Below are 20,479 nucleotides of genomic sequence, written 5' to 3'. Positions count from 1 at the left end.
AAAGAAGAAACATTTTCTTTTATTTTCAAGGTAGAACTTCCCTGAAGTGCAAATGAAATGAAATTTATGAGTAAAACTAAGTTGCATTAAGATATTTCACACCCACTGTCTGTTCTTTAGAAAGTGTAGCTATTACACTACATCTAGAATTAGTCACATTTTATACATGTTGATCTTTTAAATTAAATGTTTAGTCTTGTTTTTTACAAAGAGAAATACGTTTCTCCTCATCCTTTTCAACAGAAAATTTCTCATTATAATGTCCAGTAAGTTAATCATATCATCAGTTAAACTAAAAAGACTTTAACTAGACAAAGAGAAAGATAAGATGGATACAACATCTATGTTGGTACTTAGGGCTGGTTGAAAAATTTCCACCAAAACTGTTCAATGGAAAATTGGGATTTTAGCTCAATGCAAATTTCTGCAGAAAATGTGTTCTTTCGACAGAAAATTTTGACTTTCATGAAAAACCCAAAAATCTGAAAATCCAAACTTTTTCGGATAAATCTTTTTGGTGTTGGTGTTTTGTTTTTCAATGAAATAGGTGACATTTTACATGGAAACTTTTGACAAACATTCTCTCTCTATATTGTTTCATTTTATGTGGAATTTTTCCACCACATCCACCCTGCAAAAAGCCAAACAACCCCCAGCTCTTGTCACCATGGCACTAATCACCATGGTACTTGATTGCTTCACGTACATCAAAAACACCCTTTTCAGGAAGGGAAGAACTGTTTTGTAGCCTATGCTCTTTTCCCTTACCTTGCTCTAGGGAGCCCTGCTGGGAGTATAAGATATTTTCTCCTTCATTTTGGTTATGGTGGGAACGTTTACCAAAGAGGAGGGGCCCAAAGGTGAACAGACTGCATAGTTCTCTGATCTCATCCCACAGAGTCCCATCGCCAGAAAATGCCACGTCTCCAGCTCGACCACACTCTGCCCTGGGCTAGTTGTCCCAGGAAGCATGGCTCCCCTGGAGGGTGGTGGATGGAGAAGCAGCTGAGGATATAGCTGGGACCTGCTCCACTAGTGGTTTTGAAGACAAGCCTGTGGCAGGCACTGAATGCAGGCTGGGAGCCGGGTTGGGGCACTGGAGTGGAGGTGATGTGCTCAGGACAGCCCATCCCACAGAGGAGGCAGATGCTCTATTCTGCCCAAGCTGGAGCCTTTGCATTTGGCTTGAGGGTCAATGGAACAAATAGACTGAGCCAGGCCCATGTGAGCAGCTGCATCCAGCCTGTTCAAGCCTCACCTCACCCTGTTTCTAACTGGTGACTTTTTAAACTCTGCATCGCAGAGCGTCCCAGTCCATTGTGCAGGGTCAGCCTCTCGTTTACACTGCGGCCCTCTAGCAGGCCCCAGGGGCCCCAGAGAGATGCACCTACTCCTGCTTCACAGGCTCCTTGCACTCCAGAGCAGTGTAAAGGGGCATTAGTGTAAAGCAGAATCCAGGCTATGGCAACCTGTAAAAGGGCCTGAGTCTGCCCTCACTCACAGCAGTTCTGTTCTAGTTTAATTCCACTGGGCCCAATCCTTCATCACCCTGCATCTGGCAGAGTTCCCATCCCGATTCAGTGTACATAATCCCATAAAGGGGCGAGGCAGCTGCAGCTCCTGGCTATCAGCGGGGCGAAGGAGAGGGGAACCAGGCTGAAACTCACCATGCATCGTTTCTCAGAGCTCCACACGCACACAACACAGCCAAGTGTCACGATACTCACAGAGAAGCCACAGCCACTGTGAGAGAAGCCCTGTGAGATTCGCCATCGGCTGCCCAGCCCGAGAACTCTGGAGTGGTCTCTGCTCCCCACGGCAGGGCCTGCGTCCTGCTCCGGCTCCTCCAGAGCATCACAATGTGGAGAAAGTGCAGCTGCTCTGAGCCCTGCTCTGACCCGCCTCTGCTTTTCCGGTCGTGGGTGGATAAGGTGCACCTCAGCTCTCTGCTCTACACTTCCCTCTTCTCCTGGAGGCTTGTGCAGCTCAGCAGCAGCCTCTCCACCCTGCTCCCTTGAGTGGGTGTAAGAAAACCCACAGTTTCTTCCCACGCTGACCTCTCTCCTTCTCGTTGGGGTGAGGCTGCGGGGATGCTGCTGCAGGCCTGAGCTCTGAGTCTGCTCTTGCTTATAACAGTTTGGAAGGAGAATGTGCAGTCTCTCTCTCAATCCCTTTCAGCATGGTTGCGGTGGAGAGCTCTCCACATACAGGCTATTTCTACTCCTTTAGGTTGTCATGAGAAAAGAGCTTGAGTCGCTCTCTGCTCAGGTGAGTCCACTTCTGCTGCCGGCTTATATTGTCTGTGGCCTACGTCCCCCACTCAGACTAAGAATAGAAAGACGCTTACTGCCTTTCACTCCATGAGACTCACATGGGCTTTCTCACACCTGAATCCTTTGAGCATACTGAGCTTGGGTCTCCTTTTGTTCTCCCTTATATAAATCAGAAGTAGCTTGAAATCGAGATTGGACATTTTGCTAAAAGAGATGCTCTAGATCAAATAGGAATTAATTCAGGGAAGTTCTATGGCTTGTGTTATACAGGAGGCCAGACTAAATGACTGGACTCTATCCTGAGAAGCAGTGACTCTGAAAAGAACTGGGGAAGGGGAGAAAGAGGGTGGATAATCATCTGAACATGAGCTCCCATGTGATACTATATTCAAAAGAGCCAATGTGTTCCTGGGATGCATAAACAGGGGAATTCTGAATAGCAGTAGAGAGGTTATTTTACCTCTTTATTTGGCACTGGTGACACTGCTGCTGTGTCCAGTTCTGATGCCCAAAATTCAAGAAGGATGTTGATAAATTGGAGAGGATTCAGAGGAGAACCAGGAGAATGATTAATGATTATAAAACCTTCCTTACATTGATGCACTCAAGGAGCTCAATCGATTTAGCATAACATGAAGAAGGTTAAGGGGTAATGGGGTAATCCCAGTCGTTAAGTAGCTACATGCGGAACAAATCAGGTCTTCAATCTAGCAGAGAAAGAGATAACTTGATCTAATGGCTGGCAGCTGAAGCTAGACAAATTCAGACTGGAGATAAAGTGTAAATGTTTAAAGGTGAGGGTAATTAACCACTGGAACAATTTACCATGGGCAGTGGTGGATTCTCCATGACTGACCATTTTTAAATTGAGATTGGATGTTTTTCTAAAATATCTGCTCTGGGAATTCAGGGAAATTCTCTGGCCTGCGTTATACAGGAGGTCAGATGATTACACTAGATCCTTCTGGCCTTAGAATCTACGAATCTAGGGTCACAATGTTCTCTTTGGATCTTACAATCTATGCACTTCATGTCACCATTTACTCCAGTGGAAAGTGAGCTGAGAATGCTTGCAAACCACTCTGCATGCCCTGTGCACAGGGATAAATAGTGAGTAGGACTGGTCGAAATGTTTCTAATGAAACATGTTTCCCAAGAGAAAATGCGATTTTTGGCAAAATCAAAAAATTCTGCAGGAAAAGATCAATATTTGGTGGAGTTTTCTGTCATTAGGAGTGAAGTTGACAATAATCTCTGTGTCCACCTGAGCCACTGCAATGCCTCCTGGTTAGTGGACTAGCAGCACACTGCTGTATAAGTCTTCTTGTTCCTGCCCTACCCCTTTTCCGAGCAACTACCTGCAAGGCCTTCAACTAACTGCTACCTAGCCCCCTTGAGACCCAGTCCCTGCATCCTTGCTTGGGTCTTACTCATTGTTCCTGGCACTACAGCTTGTCGCTGTTCCTGAAACCATGATCCATGCTCTGCTCCTTGCTTCTGCCTCCTTGCCCTGACCCCCACTGCTGAATCCATCGTTTTCTCTTGGTGTGACGTCTGACTCTGGTTTAATCCTTGGCGTGGCTTTGGATTCTTACTCTGGCTTTGATCTTTGGCATGGTGTGATGGAATAGACCTCATGTATTCACACCTTACACACCATTGTAATAATTATTGTACCAAGTATGCCTTGTAAGTTATCACCTGAAAACTCAGAAATTGCCAGTCACTATTGTCCTGGTAAAATATGTGTGGCAACATTGTATATGAAGTGATAAAATTCCCCTGTATGGTGTAATCCTAAAACATGTTCCAGACCCCATAGCCCTGCCCAAACAGAAGTCGGCAAACAGATCTATCCTAAACAAAGGAATGTGTACTTGCCTTAATTTGCATGTAAGCAGTAAACAGAGTCATAAAGCAGGAAGGGAAAACAAAGGAAGCTCAAACAGGTGAAAAAACCAGCAGGGAACATCCTTCTACATAAACTCTTTGTCTCCTGCTTGTCAGATGGAAATGTTTTTTCAAGCGAGAGGGACAAACACCCTAAAGCACCCATTTCTCTCTCTCTACCTATCTCATTCTCCACACCTGAGAGACAAAAGAAAACATCCATTGGACTTTGGGGGAAGGGGTCCTGACCTGAGAGTTTGGTCAGTAATCTGGTAAAGCATGTTGTGAAAAACTTTGCTTGAATCTAATAAAGTTTGTTAAGTTAGAACTAGTAAACATTTTATCTTTATTTTTCTAGTAACCATTTCTAACTTTTATGCCTCATTACTTGTACTCACTTGAAATCTGTCTCTTGTTTTACTGTTTTATCTAATCCGGTGTGTTTAAATTGAAGTGTCTGGGTAATGGAGTAGTAAAGTGTCAGGTATTCCGTAAAGGAATAATGGATTTTATATATTTGTACTGTCCAGGAGAAGGCTGGGAAGTACAGGACATACATTTCTGGGGGAAGATCTGCCTGGGGGAAGATCTGGTCAGAGGGTGTGTTGGAGTCACTCTGCAGCATAACCAAGTCTCCTGAGAGCCAGGGTGTAGCTGTCAGGCTGCAGTTACACACTGGGTGTGGCTTGCACACTGGAAGGCTGTTTGTGAGCAGCCCAGATAGGAGCTACTGCAGCAAGGCATTGTAAGCCACCCAAGGGTGCAGGGCAGGGGGTGACATAGCCCTCCACTAGTCTGGATTGTACCCCAGTATGTCACACATGGTTCTGGCTCTGACCACTAGATCAGATGGCCTTGACAGTGGCTGCACTACATCTCCCATGATGCACCTGAGTCTCTCCCTGTGGAATCCTATGGGGCTGAGGGTTGTTGCCTTCCTTGGAATGAGTACTTGGCTTGATTTCCTAAACTTGCAGACCTCAGGCCATCCTCCAGAGACCAGAGCTGCCCTTGCAAAATCCCTGAGTTTCTGTCTATCTCTGAGGCCATTGGTCTGTCCGATCAGCTCCACTGTAATTACTGCCTGGGATTCCCTAGCTGGAGTTTTCCCTGCTACCCCCGATGCACAGCATGGGGGCATGCAAAGCACCAAGTCAGTCTGCACTTTCAAGCTAACTCTCTGCAGGGTAGATAGGTCAATGTGAGTTCCCGCTGCCAACCCTGGCACTCATACATCCTTGGCTCTGGATGACAAAACAGCACAGAAGAACCAATCAGTTGCACATCCCCAAAGCTTTTATCCCCTCCTCCTCCTTGTGCAGAGGGGACAATCTGGCTAAAACAGGCCGAGTTTTAAATGTGGCCCTAAGTGTGTACTGTGGGAACTGAAACCTTTGCATTTCCTGGTGGCTTAGTGCTTATAGCTGTTGCAGTAACATGGCTGCTAGTTCTTTATTTGGCTGATCAGGCTTTTCAGATTCAGTCTAACCCCTTTTCTCGTAATCTTGCTGGGCTCCACCACAGCTGTCTCACTGTGGCTTCCACTGTAAGAGGCTACCCTGGGAGAGGCCCCCTGAATGCCTCTCTCCTAAGAAGCAGAGCTGGGTTTCCTGAAAGCAGCAGTTGCTCAGAGCTCTGCAATAAGCTCAGCTCAGGATAGACAACAAGTGTGAAAAATTGGGGCGAGGGCTGGGGGATAATAGGGTCCTATGTAAGACAAAGCCACTAATATCAGGACAGTACCTATAAAATCGGGAGACCTGGTGACCCTAGTTTAGGAAGAATTTATCAGAGAGAAGGAACAGTTTTATTGTCTGCCTAATATAAACCCAGGGAAGGTGTTTTTAGCGATCTTGAGGACAGCTGAACAAAACATTTACATTAAAATATTTTATAATGGCTTCTTGACCAAATTTGGGTAGAGATTTTCCCTTTTTTGGATAGAAAAATGTAAAAGTGAAAACTTTTTGGTAAAAAAAAAAGTGTTGTTTTCAAGCACAGCATTTCCCCAAGAAACTAAACATTTCTTTCCTGAATATGTGTGTGTGTGTGTGTGTGTATTTGAAAACTGGAATCTTTGGGAGTTTCAGTGTTTCCACTGAAGCTCTGAAAAATATTTGTGGGGAAAAAAATCATAATTTCTCATAAAAATAATTTGAGTGTTTTTTTCCAGATCGGATTTATAAAACATCTCTCACCTTGTCACTCAGGGCTGGGTCCTCGAAGGTGTTTAGGTATTTAATGCCAATTAGAATCTGGGGCTAGATGCTGTCTCAATGGATGCCACCATGCTGCACCCATGACCACATTACTCCTCCCTAATAGTAGGAATAAGGACCAAAGGGAACCTCACAGCTAATTCCCTTGGGTGAGATTTCCAGTGCAGTGCAGGGGTTTGCTCTGTGGTTTCAAGGGAGCTTAAAGAAGTTTGATGTATATGGGAAATTTTGATAAATCCTTTTTTAATTGAAATCAAAATGTGCATTTGAAAATTGTGTTGGAACTATAGGCAGTGGTAGAGGGTTTCCTGGTCCTCCTTGCAGGCAGAGGACTCTGTAAGAAATAATTTGATCAGGATAAGTTTGGACAAAACCAGCCTACAGCAAAATGGGTTGGGCTGTGCTTCAATGCCTTAGGGAGCAGCCTGCTTTGTCGCTCTCTGTTTTTGGTTCTTGCATGTTATTGTTCTGAATTCTACTGAATAAAGTCATGTTACTTTGAAACCTTCCAGAAATAAGATTTGTATTTGTAATCTAACTTCTCTGTGTGTGTGCTGTTAACATAACACAAAACTATTTGTGAAACAGGTTCTGACAACAGGAGTTGACAAATCTCCCAATTAAAAAAAAACTGTTTTGGGGGTGCACTTTTGAAATTGTTAAAATATTTCATTTTGATATTTTCAAAATGAAAAAATTCTGGTTTTCTGATCCAAAGTGGCTTTGTGTTTTGCCATTTAAACTAATTAGACTAAACATATGGTTAGAAAAAATTTCAAAACTGAAACATTTTGAAATTATTGAAACAAAATGTTAGATTGACTGGAACAAAAAAAATGTTTTCAAATATTTTCAAGATTTCAACCTTTTTTCTCAATTCAAGACGGAAAAGAATTGTGAACTCTTGAAAATATTTGAGGAACAGCTCTAGTTCAGTGAGCAAATCCTTTTCCAATTTCAGTGCCTAACTCCTACATGCTCCTTTGAAACTCCCAATCTTCCCCCAGAACAGCAATGTCAGAGTTGTGGTTAAATCCCCAGCATTTCACTGAAGACCTCAACCAAAGATGCCAGCACTTAAGAGCCTGTCTCCACAGACACACACATTATCCCTCCACCTCTCTTTTATAGATTCTAAGGCCAGCCGGGACGCCGTCATAATCTAATCTGACCTCCTGTATAACACAGGCCAACTAGTGACCTGGATGCATAGTCACTGGTTGCCAATAATCCTGAAGTTTCTGTAAAATTGTAATAGGCCTGCCTTCCATATTGGAAGAGAAGGTTGAAGGTCTGGAGCAACAGGTATCGACCCTGCATTGCATAAAAGAATGTGAAGATTTCCTGGACAGACGTCAGGATATGTTTCTACGGGCACAAGGTTCTGAAGATTCAGAGCAGGCTGCACAGCGGGGACAGGAGGCCAGTGAAGAAATTTGGCAACATGTGACCTCCAGAAGAAGAAGGGGGAACGTCCATGTGCCAGCAACGCAGATACAGCTAAGTAACCGTTTTCATGTTCTCTCCACAGGTACCATTACGGGGAATGGCCCAGGTGATATGTCTGGGGGAAGGGAGCAGAAGGAGACTCCGCCAGTTGAAAGGCATGAGATGCACTGTCCTAAGGTTGGGGGTTCCACGACCACCACTCCCAAGAGAAGAAGGCGGGTGGTGGTGGTCGGGATTCTCTCCTCAGGGGGACCAAGTCATCTATCTGCCACCCTGACTGGGAAAGCAGAGAAGTCTGCTGCTTGCCAGGGGCTAAGATTCTCAATGTGACGGAGAGTCTGCCGAGACTCATCAAGCCCTCGGACCGCTACCCCTTCCTGCTTTTCCATGTGGGCACCAGCGATACTGCCAAGAATGACCTTGAGCGGATCACTGCAGACTACGTGGCTCTGGCAAGGAGGATAAAGGAGTATGAGGCGCAAGTGGTGTTCTCGTCCATCCTCCCTGTGGAAGGAAAAGGCCGGGGTAGGGATCGTTGAATTGTGGAAGTCAATGAATGGCTACGCAGGTGGTGTCGGAGAGAAGGCGTTGGATTCTTTGACCATGGGATGGTGTTCCAAGAAGGAGGAGTGCTAGGCAGAGATGGGCTCCACCTAACAAAGAGAGGGAAGAGCATCTTCGCAAGCAGGCTGGCTAACCTAGTGAGGAGGGCTTTAAACTAGGTTCACCGGGGGAAGGAGACCAAAGCCCTGAGGTAAGTGGGCAAGTGGGATACCGGGAGGAAGCACGAGCAGGAGCGTGTGAGAGGGGAGGGCTCCTGCCTCACACTGAGAATGAGGGATGATCAGTGGCTTATCTCAAGTGCCTATATACAAATGCACAAAGCCTGGGAAACAAGCAGGGAGAACTGGAGGTCCTGGCACAGTCAAGGAATTATGATGTGATTGGAATAACAGAGACTTGGTGGGATAACTCGCATGACTGGAGTACTGTCATGGATGCGTATAAACTGTTCAGGAAGGACAGGGAGGCCAGAAAAGGTGGGGGAGTTGCACTGTATGTAAGGGAGCAGTATGACTGCTCAGAGCTCAAGTATGAAACTGCAGAAAAGCCTGAGAGTCTCTGGATTAAGTTTAGAAGTGTGAGCAACAAGGGTGATGTCGTGGTGAGAGTCTGCTATAGACCACCGGACCAGGGGGATGAGGTGGATGAGGCTTTCTTCTGGCAACTCGCAGAAGCTACTAGATCGCATGCCCTGGTTCTCATGGGCGACTTCAATCATCCTGATATCTGCTGGGAGAGCAATACAGCGGTGCACAGGCAATCCAGGAAGTTTTTAGAAAGGGTAGGGGACAATTTCCTGGTGCAAGTGCTGGAGGAACCAACTAGGGGCGGAGCTCTTCTTGACCTGCTGCTCACAAACCGGGAAGAATTAGTAGGGGAAGCAAAAGTGGATGGGAACCTGGGAGGCAGTGATCATGAAATGGTCGAGTTCAGGATCCTAACACAAGGAAGAAAGGAGAGCAGCAGAATACTGCTCCCTTACATACAGTGCAACTCCCCCACCTTTTCTGCCCTGCCTGTCCTTCCTGAACAGTTTATATCCATCCATGACAGTACTCCAGTCATGTGAGTTATCCCACCAAGTCTCTGTTATTCCAATCACATCATAATTCCTTGATTTAAGTTTAGATATATTTTGAAAAAATGAGGAAAAAATCTATACTTTTTTTTTTACTTTTTTTACCACCTATATCTGATACCCACAGTAAACATGAAAATTTAACCTGAAGATTTTATTTTCTGCTTCTCAATAACCTAATAATAACTAAAACACTTTGACCAAACTCCAGCAGAGTCATTACTAAATTTCACTTACCAACTAAATTTGACTTAGCGCAGATATTACAAAGGGAATGTCTGAAAAGCAGCACAGCATAAAGGGATAAAGCTCCACATGTCTGCCAGGATTTTCTGCCTACACCTGTATGATATTATGGGGCAGAAAGGAAATGGAATAAAAGTGTTCTCAGGAATGTACTAGGACTAGAGACATAGCTGGAAAAGGCAAGAGTGGAGCTAATAGAGAAATGAATTGATCAACTGTCACAAGACAAGGAAAGGGGATGAGACAAAGAAAGGGCTTGACTTCAAATGGGGTGGCCATATCACTACTGGGGAGGAAGATAATTCAGGCTTGAAGATGATGTAGGTGAAAATGTTACTTTAGAAGGTGAATCTCAGACAGCAAATGACCAGCTATAGGAAGAGTTAAATGCCCTGTTGATAGGCACCATCATGGCAGACAAAAATGCAGAGAACCTCTCCCCCAGGACTTAACTGTAAATAAACGAGATAAATGTGATGAATTTACTGTATCTATGTAGCAGCTAGAGTTTTGAAATTTCTAGGAGTCTTATATACAGGGATAGGGGGCATTTTGGGGAAAATTCAGCATGTTACAAAGAAGAAACACACTATCTTCACACATGGAGACTTTACCTTTTTTCTTTCTTGATTTATTGTTTTCATTAATCTAAAGTACAGGTAATTCACCTAAAGTACAGGTGATGTTGTTTCTCTACAATACCGGAAAGTCCATATTTTCCTGCTCTTATGAATACACTGTTTTAATTCCTGGCCTTCGTAAAACTAAGGCATTGTCTATGCTGGTGGTGGTGTGTTGGGCACATGTAGCTACGCACCACAGTGAAAAGCAGGCTGTGTCCGCACTGCAGTGTGTAACTACACATGGCAGTGAAAGGTTCTGGCAGCGGGGAGCCAGTGAGACACTTGGTAACCTATGCACATCCTGGGTGTGGTGTTCTGTCCTATCTAGTGGCACCGAGATGAGAGAGAGAGAGAGAGAGAGAGAGAGAGAGAGAGAGAGAGAGAGAGATTGATGAGTCTGCTCTATAGCTTTAGCTAACAGCTGTATGGTTTTTACATCATGCATTAGAAGTTCATGCATTTATCTGCAGAGGTCCCAGGTTCAATCCTGCCTGCTGACGACTGGGGTCTGACGGTGTTACGAGTAGGGGCTTATCTGGGATATCGACTGGGAAGCCTCTGAAGCTCGGGATGTGCTTCCTCAGCTAGGCAAAGTATGTAACCCACACACCTCCTGGGTGTGGTGTTCTGTCCCATCGAGTGACACTGAGACCACTTACAGAGAGAGATTAGTGAGGCTGGTCTACAGCCTTAGCTAACAGCTATGTGGTTTTTCACTCATGCAGTAGAGGCTCATCCATTTAGCTGCAGAGGTCCCAGGTTCAATCCTGCCCGCTGGTGACTGGGGTCTGTCAGTGTTACAACTTCACTGCTAAAAGTAGCAGTGCAGATGTGGGATGAACTTCTTGGGCATGAGGAGAGCCCTGTAGGGAATATATCCTAAGATTCTGGTGTGTCTTTACTTGCCTAAACAGAGCCTCACTGACCACATATCTATTTATACCTGTGCTAGCTTGGCGTGAAATGTATGTACTCACTACCATGAGTACAGAAATAGCCTAAGTGTTTGTGAAAGCCAAATATCTGTCAAATTTTGGTCACTACATGCAGATCAATGCATTCTGCACTCCCAGAAACTACCTCCATAATGTATTTTGATTATATTAAAAATCTCTGTTTAGTTTCTCTCATCTGCGGACTCCTCTTGTCTTTTGGTTAACAGTTTAATTGTGTTTCTTTGTAGCAATTCAGGCAATACAGGAGAAATTTGGTAAGTGTTTCATTGGAATAGTTTCAACCAGCTCTAGTCTTTAGTTTAGCATCCTCCTGGTAACAGAGACATCCCAGCCTACTGGCCCCTTGGTGGTGGCCAGCCCCCAACTTTGTCATTTTTTTTCAGGTTTGTTTTCCCCCTCTGTATTCATAGATAGATTCCAAGGCCAAAAGGTATCATTGTGGTCATCAAGTCTGACCTCCTGTATCACATAGGCCAGAGAACTTCCCCAAAACCATTTCTATAGCATCACTTTTAGAAAAAAATCCACATAGCTCTTTTTATCTCTTTTTCCATAAAGAAGGAAATGCAGTGCTGTCAAGGTTCCTTCCCCACTCTGAACTCTAGGGTACAGATGTGGGGACCTGCATGAAAGCCTCCTAAGATTACTTTTACCAGCTTAGGTTAAAACTTCCCCAAGGTACAAACTATTTTACCTTTTGCCCTTGGACTTTCGCTGCCACCACCAAACGTCTAACCGGGTTTATTATTGGGAAAGAGTTGTTTGGAAACATCTTTCCCCCCAAAATCCTCACCAAAACCTTGCACCCCCTTCCTGGGGAAGGTTTGATAAAAATCCTCACCAATTTGCATAGGTGACCACAGACCCAAACCCTTGGATCTTAAGAACAATGAAAAAAGCATTCAGTTTCTTACAAGAAGAATTTTAATAGAAGAAACAGTAAAAAGAATCACCTCTGTAAAATCAGGATGGTAAATACCTTACAGGGTAATTAGATTCAAAACATAGAGAATCCCTCTAGGCAAAACTTAAGTTACAAAAAGCCACAAAGACAGGAATATCCATTCCATTCAGCACAGTTTATTTTATCAGCCATTTAAAGGAATCATAATCTAACACATATCTAGCTAGATTACTTACTAAGTTCTAAGATTCCATTCCTGTTCTGTCCCCGGCAAAAGCATCACACAGACAGACCCAGACCCTTTGTTTCTCCCCCCTCCAGCTTTGTAAGTATCTTGTCTCCTTATTGGTCATTTTGGTCAGGTGCCAGCGAGGTTATCCTAGCTTCTTAATCGTTCCCTTTATATTTATGACAAGTGCAAAACAACCAAAGCAAAACACTATATTCATACATCAAAAAAGCTGAGAACTTTAAAGCATGCAAGTCAGCCAGTCAAATCCTAAAGAATCCAGGGCTAGATTTTAAAAAAGTATTTACTCTGTAAAGACACAGATAGGCACCTTGACATTTCTGAAAATCATGCTAAGTGCCTCACTCTCATTGAAACCAATGGGAATTAAACACCTAACCTCTTTTCAAAATCCGACTAGGTATCTAGTTGCATCTTTAGGTGCTTAATATCATTACGAATCTGACTCTTATTCTCTTATTACATTATTTTCACTCAGGCAAATTCCCATTGTTTAAATGCAACATGGACTTCAAGATTTAGCCACCGTTTTTGCATAGTTTAATTAGTATGAGGATGTCATTGAATATACCATAGTAGATATTCTATTGCAGCTAATATGGCAAAAAGATAAATGTTTAGACCCAATCCTGCAAAGATTTAGACACATGCTTAAATTTGTACACACACTGAGTTGTTCCATTTAACACAATGGACTCACGGTGTCTAAAATTAAGCATGGATGTAGATTTTTGCAGGTTTGGGGCCTTAGAACCTGACCCTTACTCACCTAAGTCTATTTTACTTGAGTAATTCCATGTAGGGAGTAAAGATTTCCTACAAAACAGAATTAACAAGGGAATAATGAAGAACCTTGATGTAACGATCTTTTTCCATTTCAGAAAAAGCCATGGCTGAGCTGGGTGAGTTGAAAGACCATGTTTAATATTACACAGCTTGTATTATTTCAATGTAAAATAAGCCATATGCTATAGCTGAAATTCTGAATTCTCTTTTTTTGTTGTAGACTTCAGGAGGGCTCGTAACAATGCAGGTAAGATGCCTTGTATCTGGAATTATACACAGGTTATTTTCTCCCAGAAGTTTAATATTTTGATTAAATATTTTTGGTGTCCTGAGTTCTGAAAGGAGGAATAAAGAATGTCTGCTCAACAGCCCTGAAGAGCAATGTGACTGGGATTTGACTAGGCACCTAGCTGCAGAAGAAAGGGACAATATTTGTTGATAAAAGAATTGGTGACTGTAGTTGAGCGAGTAAGGACAAATAGTTTAACAGTTGAAAAAAGGAGTTTCCAGTCTACTGAAACTATTCACGAATTTGTGTTGAGTTAGCTGAAGAATTTCAACTTCATTGAAAAAGCCAAAATGTTTCATTTCAACCTGAAAAATTTTGTTTAGATGTTCAGGCATTCTGACAAAAACAAAGGAAAGGAGGACTAGATTCACAAAATGGCTGAAGGGGGAGGCCCTTGTGCCTCTCTTGTAGGCTATAGCCTAGTGGTTAGGGCACTCAGCCTGGAGGTAGGAGACCTAGGTTCAGTTGCATCCTTTGCTTGTTGAGGATTGTGGATGCAAGCTTGGGTCCCCCATGTCAGAGGTAGCTGTTCCACTGTGGTAGCTGTTCCACTTATAAATAATTAAATAGTAATTGGATGTGGGACTTTAACTTGGGACTCCTAGATCCTAACTACTGAGCTATAGTCACTCCCACTCTCTTTCCCTGGTCCATTAACACTCCATTGCCATCATGAATGACTATGAATTGCCATTGTGAAGAAAGTTCTTAGGGCCCAGTGCTCCTGGCATTACACATGTGAGTAACTCTATTGGTATCCATGGATCAGGTGAGTAATGGAAGCAGAATAGGGACCTTCATTATTTGGCTCCCGTTCACTTCAAGGGAAGTTGCATGGCTAAATACATTTTCCTGAAGAATCTTTTGAAATGTGATCCATTCCTTTAATACACATCTGTTTTTTCTGTTACACAATTCACATGAGCATTGCTTATTTATTTTATTCATATTTTCGAAAGCCCCTGTCTCTAGGTACCCTATGTCACAGTTCAAGGCCACTGCACTTTTATGTCCTCTCCATTGTCCCTTGAGGACACCCTCTCAAGGCTCCTGGCTTCTCAGCCATCAAGATGCTTGTCCAAAGACCCATGTCTCTCTCCCTCCTGACCAGAGATTCTGTAGACTGCACAGTTCCCTGCCTACACTGTGTTATTCCCAGCAAGCCAGACTGCCTGAATAGGCCAGCATCTGCACTTTGCTTTCTCCTTAGAGTCTATGAACAGCTGTAATTGCTCACAGCCAAAAGTTACCACACAGCTCTTTCTAAGCAAGCACATTTATTCTTAAGGTTGTCATTACAGAGACAACATTTAAAACAATAAAAAGACTCTGCAAATAGGCTAATAAACTTACTAGAGGTCATCCCAACTTTTGCCTCTGGCTTTGGTTGGTGATCAGTCATTCAAAATGCACAGGAGTTTTCCAGTGGTTACAAATTCAAAACAACCTTAATTAAGAACTAGCACATCCATAAATCTCCTTTATACAGCAGGGGGCTTTGATCCTGAGTCTCTGGGAACAGATAATCAGCAGGCAAATGGTCCCTGACTCTGGGTGTAGCTTCAAAAACCTAGATTTTTGCATAGCCAGAGGTGGGGAATTTCCATTCACCTTCCCCTAGAGATTCCCCAGGCAAACCACTTGAACTTGTTTGTCCCAAAAGTCCATTCTTGCTTGGCACATTGTTCAATACCGATCTCTGAAATTCATAACACTTCCCAGGGTTCACCTCACTCTCCCCCCTGTAGAGGTTACATGCAATCCCAGCCCACAATAATACATAATCTTTGCATATAATGCAATGGATTCCAAAGATACTTAAACTTAATGCGATAAAATTTTTCAAGGACATTGCGGAAAACTTCCATCTCTCTCACATCGTACAACTAGAACTGTGCAGGAAGCCAAATTTTCATTTTAATGGCAAATACTGACATTTAGAGATTTGGTTTTGTCTTGTAATGGTTTTGTCCTGTAAAGAAAGAATCATATTTAAAAATCTTCTGTGAAATGAATTTTTTAAAAATTGTTTTGGGTTAGTTGAAACCTATCCTTTTGATAAAATATTTCATTTTCATTTTGATTTTTAAAAGTTTTTATTTTATGTTAAAATTTACATTATAAAATGAAAAGATTTTGAAAGGGAAAATTATTTTAAGACAAATATCAAAATATTCCATTATAAAAATGCTGAAGTGGAAAGTGCTTTATGAGCTTTTTTTATTTTCAAAAACAAAATTTCCTCAGAATTGCAGAATTCCACATTCCTGCAGAAAATTCAGAGTTTGATAAACTGGCATTTTCCAATGGACAAACATCTTGGACTTTCAGAAAGGTCCCTCACCAAAGGCTATTAAGCAAAGTAGACATTCATGGGATAAGAGAGAAGGTCCTCTCATAGATCAGTAACTGGTTAAAAGACAGAAAACAAAGGGTAGGAATAAATGGTAATTTTTCAGAATGGAGAAAGGTAAATAGTGGTGTCCCCTGTTTATGTACTGGGGTATGTACTGGGACCAGTACTGCTCAACATATTCATAAATGATCTGGGAAAAGGGGTAACTAGTGAGATGGCAAAATTTGCAGACAGTACAAAATTACTCAAGACAGTTAAGTCCAAAGCAGCCTGCAAAGAGTTACAAAGGAATCTCACAAAACTGGGTGACTGGGCAATAAAATGGCAGATGAAATTCAGTGTTGATAAATGTAAAGTAATGCACATTGGAAAACATAGTCCCAACTATATATACAAAATGATGGGGTCTAAATTAGCTGTTATCATTCAAGAAAGAAATCTTGGAGGCATTATGGATTGGTTTCTGAATTCATCCCCTCAATGTGCAGTGGCAGTTAAAAAAGCGAACAGAATGTTAGGAACCATTAGGAAAGGGATAGATAAGACAGAAAATATCATAATGCCACTATATAAATGCCTGGTATGCCCACACCTTGAATGCTATGTGCAGTTCTGGTCACCCCGTCTCAAAAAAGATACATTAGAATTAGAAAAGGTACAGAGAAGGGCAACAAAAATGATCAGGAGTATGGAACAACTTCCATGTGAGGAGAGATTTAAAAGACTGGGATTTTTCAGCATGGAAAAGAAAGACTAAGAGGAGATATAATAAAGGTCTATAAAACCATGACTGCTGTGGAGAAAGTGAATAAGGAAGTGTCATTTACTCCTTCACATAAGACAAATACCAGGGCTCACTCTATGAAATCAATAGGCAGCAGGTTTAAAAGAAACAAAAGGAAGTAGTTCTTCACACATAATGTACAGTCAATCCATGGAACTTGTTGCCAGGGGATGTTGTGAATGCCAAAACTATAAAAGGGCTCAAAAAAGAGCTCGGTAAGTTCATGGAAGATAGGTCAATCAATGACTATTAGTCAAGATGGTCAGGGATGGAACCCTATGCTCTGGGTGTCCCTAAACCTCCAACTGCCAGATGCTGGGACTTGATGACAGGGGATGGATCACTCAAAATTGCCCTATTCTGTTCATTCCCTCTGAAGCACCTGGCATTGGCGACTGTCAGAAGACATGATACTGGGCTAGATGGACCATTGGTCTGACCCATTATGACTGTTCTTATGAGATCAGAGATTTCTTTACTCCATGCCCATGGCTTTTACTATGGGAGGAGATGATTTGGGCCAGGAGTGTTTGTTAATTCATGCTATAACTATCCAGGGCTGTATGTGCCCTTGCTATTACATATATTAATACATATATTACGTATGCTCTTGTTCTGGGCAGTTGTAGTGCATTTTGCTGAGATATTTAATATTTTGTTTGTTTCTCTACCGTGTCTTTAATTTTCTTCACCAGCTTTTATATTTGTTTATTTCAGTGAGAGTTACTAAGTCTCTAGTTACTGATGAAATGAACATTTTCATTCCTCCCTCCAGTTAACATCACTCTGGATTCTGACTGTAAACATCCCAAACTCTCAAGGATAAAAATAGGGTCGTTTCCATGGCAGAGAAGAAAGCCTGCAGGGATTTGATAGTGGTGGCAAATGAAGGATTTTCAGAGAAGAAACAATACTGGGAGGTGGAGGTGGGGGACAAGCCAGAGTGGGAGCTGGGAGTGCTGACTCAGAATGAAAGAGGGAAACTGAAAAATGAGAAGATGGAGAAACCTCCTGAGAAGGAATACTGGCGTTTGCGGCTGTCTGAGGGTCAATATCATTGTAGTTGGAAAAGTGACACAATCACCTCTGAGGATAAAAAATGCCCAGTGGTTGGCATTTTTCTGGACTGGGAAGAGGGAATTATCTCATTCTATAATGTAGAGCTAATGTGCCCTGTTCTGTCCATCACTCAAGAGTTTCAGGGAAAACTGTACCCATTCTTCAATCCTGGCAGTGATAAGCAATATCTAGGAATCTGCCCTGTCAGTGTCCCCAGCCCCTTAACCTCTCTCTGAAATCAAACATTGGATCTAATAGTTATGGGAATTTTAAATTCACTCCATCTGAGGAGAGAAGACACAAGGGGAACCAGAAAACCTGAACCAATATAGAAGAAAGGGAAGGGTTTAATTAGTTAATATGAATCTGAGAGAAGGAGAGAGAGAGAAAGGGGGAATGGTACAATTTTGACATTTTTGAAGATGGCCCAAAGGCCGAAACAGATACTTCATAACCCCAACCCAGGCAAATTGCCAGTGAAATGACCTGAGTAAAAACTACGACTGGTCAAATGGACCAATAATTTTTCAGTAAATATTGACTTGAATAAAAAAACGAATAAAGAAGGGCTGTGCTTTTGTCCATTTTGTGTTCACTTTCATCAGGTATCTAGTGAACAAATTTACTATCAGCAATGTTAGTGGAAATGATAAAGTATAAGCAAAGATGACAGAATATTGTTGGAAAGTAAATTTTGAATGAGTAAATGCAAATATGCACACCAGAAACCTGATGTCAAATGATATGATCATCTAGGGCACAATGCAGCAAAGGCCATCCCTCTTCAGCAAAATTTAAGACTATACTTAAGTTCCTTAGACTTTAGTGAACCCTAGTGCTTTGCAGAATAGGGATGGTTTGCTGAACCCGGGACCCAATCAAGACAGAATGCTTATCCTTCCAAACAATTCTAACCAGGGCAGCTCAAATATCAAATGTCAGTTACTCACATTGAATAGCTCACAGCCAAGAATTGTTTTATTGCAATTATTTGGAAAATAACTCTGAATAGTGAATAGGTTTGTGAAAAGTGAGAAATGCTAACAGATAATTCACCAATAGAAAAAGATATAAATATGTTACCTTCTGTGCATAATTTGCTCAGCACTACTACAGACATTCAAAACTGAGCACTATCTTTACAGCGGTGGTTCTACCCCTGCCATGGTTCTGGCCCTTTTTAACCCAGCGGGCCAGTCATTCAGAGGGGAATAGTCTGCATCCCGTGTAGGAGTGTAGTTTGGAGTGCTAGATCCCTGAGCACCAGGGAGTCCTAGCAAGCAATCTGCCCCCTTCAGCAGAAAATGACTGTGAAGATGAAAAAAAACCCATATAATTTCTGGTAATTTTTTAGCAGAAAACATTTGATTTTTTGACCAAAATACGGTTGAATATTTTCTGGCCACAAACTGGGAAATCTTTCAGTTTTCGATGAAAATGTTCAGTTTTCATATTTTCAGCATTCTGGTGAAAAATCAGAACTTTTCTAGGAAAGCAGACCTTTTCTATGGAATGTTTTGTGTTTTCAAAAAGTTCATTTTTTATTTAAAAAATGTTTTTATGGACAAATTTTGGTCAGCCCTTCTCCCAGCATTCCCTCCGGAATTTTGCAGCCCTGCATTTCCCCTGTCTATACATGTTGTGTGCATTACACAATCAAGACTTAGTGGGAAAGAAGAGACCCTAACCTCCCCTCCTTGCTTAGCAGCAAAATAGAGCTCAGCATCTAGACCTGTATTTGCATTTGGGGAAGAATGCATTAGATTGGGATTTCCAAAGGGATTTAAGGGATTTAGGCAAGCAAATCACATTTCCTTTCTGTGCCTTAAAATAAAGATTTCCATCTGTTACCAATCCTTTCCCAACAAAGTGTATTAAAAGAAAATACTAGAAAGAACCAAATTTAACTATAGCTGAAACAGTTTAGTCCATTTAATTGGAGTGATTTTGAACAAGGTTGGTTGCTGTATTGGAAACTCTACCAGGGAGCAAGTGCATCCTGGAAGGGTTATATACGGATAAATTCTGCTTAACAGAGACACAAGTACCAAAAATTCTGATGAAGAGGATGCATTCACCCACTGCTGAGAAGAAATGAGTTATTTTACATGTTGTGAAATTTGACATATTTTCTCTTGAAGAAATAAACTGATAAAATAAAAAAAACATAAAATGAATCAGTGTTTCATTTCTTAATAGCTTATTTCTGACAGCTGTTTTGCAAAGTTACAGAGTGCAGAAAAAAAATCATAGGAAAAAAATAAACAAGCAAACAAACCCTATACCTCACTAAATCAGTCTATTGCATTTAGTGGCAAAAAAGGGGAAAAGAGAAAGAAAGTGGAAGAAATAGAAATCCAAATGTTTGATTTTTTAAAGATGTTCTGGTTATTAAGAAATGGAACAGTTCAATTTGAAATGAAACAAAACCAAATATATGTTTATTATCCCTCATGATTACATCATGGGGATTTTTTAAACAAATAGCCTTCACAACATACAAGACTTTTAAGTATAAAAAGGGAAAATCTACTGTCTAAAATTTATCCCCATGAGTCACCAATAAATCCTGACTGGAAACCAGTTTTAGGCACCTGTCTCTGACAGAGGGCAAGGCTTAGCGCACATCGCTCACCTAGGCCTCCCCCACTGGCTAGTTTAAACGAGGAGCCACCTAGTGCATGGGCTTTTGGGAATCTCAGTTTAAGGCATGTCCCTCCCTCCATTTGTTGAATGTGGATCCTGGATGCCAG

General features: G+C 42.0%; 1 pseudogene; it reads left to right on the top strand.

Moving 5' to 3' along the window:
• The first annotated feature begins 3,402 nt into the window (after positions 1–3,402).
• Positions 3,403–19,104, top strand: LOC122463698 (annotated as a pseudogene).
• The last annotated feature ends 1,375 nt before the right edge of the window (positions 19,105–20,479 follow it).

The sequence above is a fragment of the Chelonia mydas genome, chromosome 23, assembly GCF_015237465.2.
Source record: "Chelonia mydas isolate rCheMyd1 chromosome 23, rCheMyd1.pri.v2, whole genome shotgun sequence".
NCBI classification, from domain to species: domain Eukaryota; kingdom Metazoa; phylum Chordata; order Testudines; family Cheloniidae; genus Chelonia; species Chelonia mydas.
This window is presented reverse-complemented; position numbering and strand designations above follow the sequence as displayed.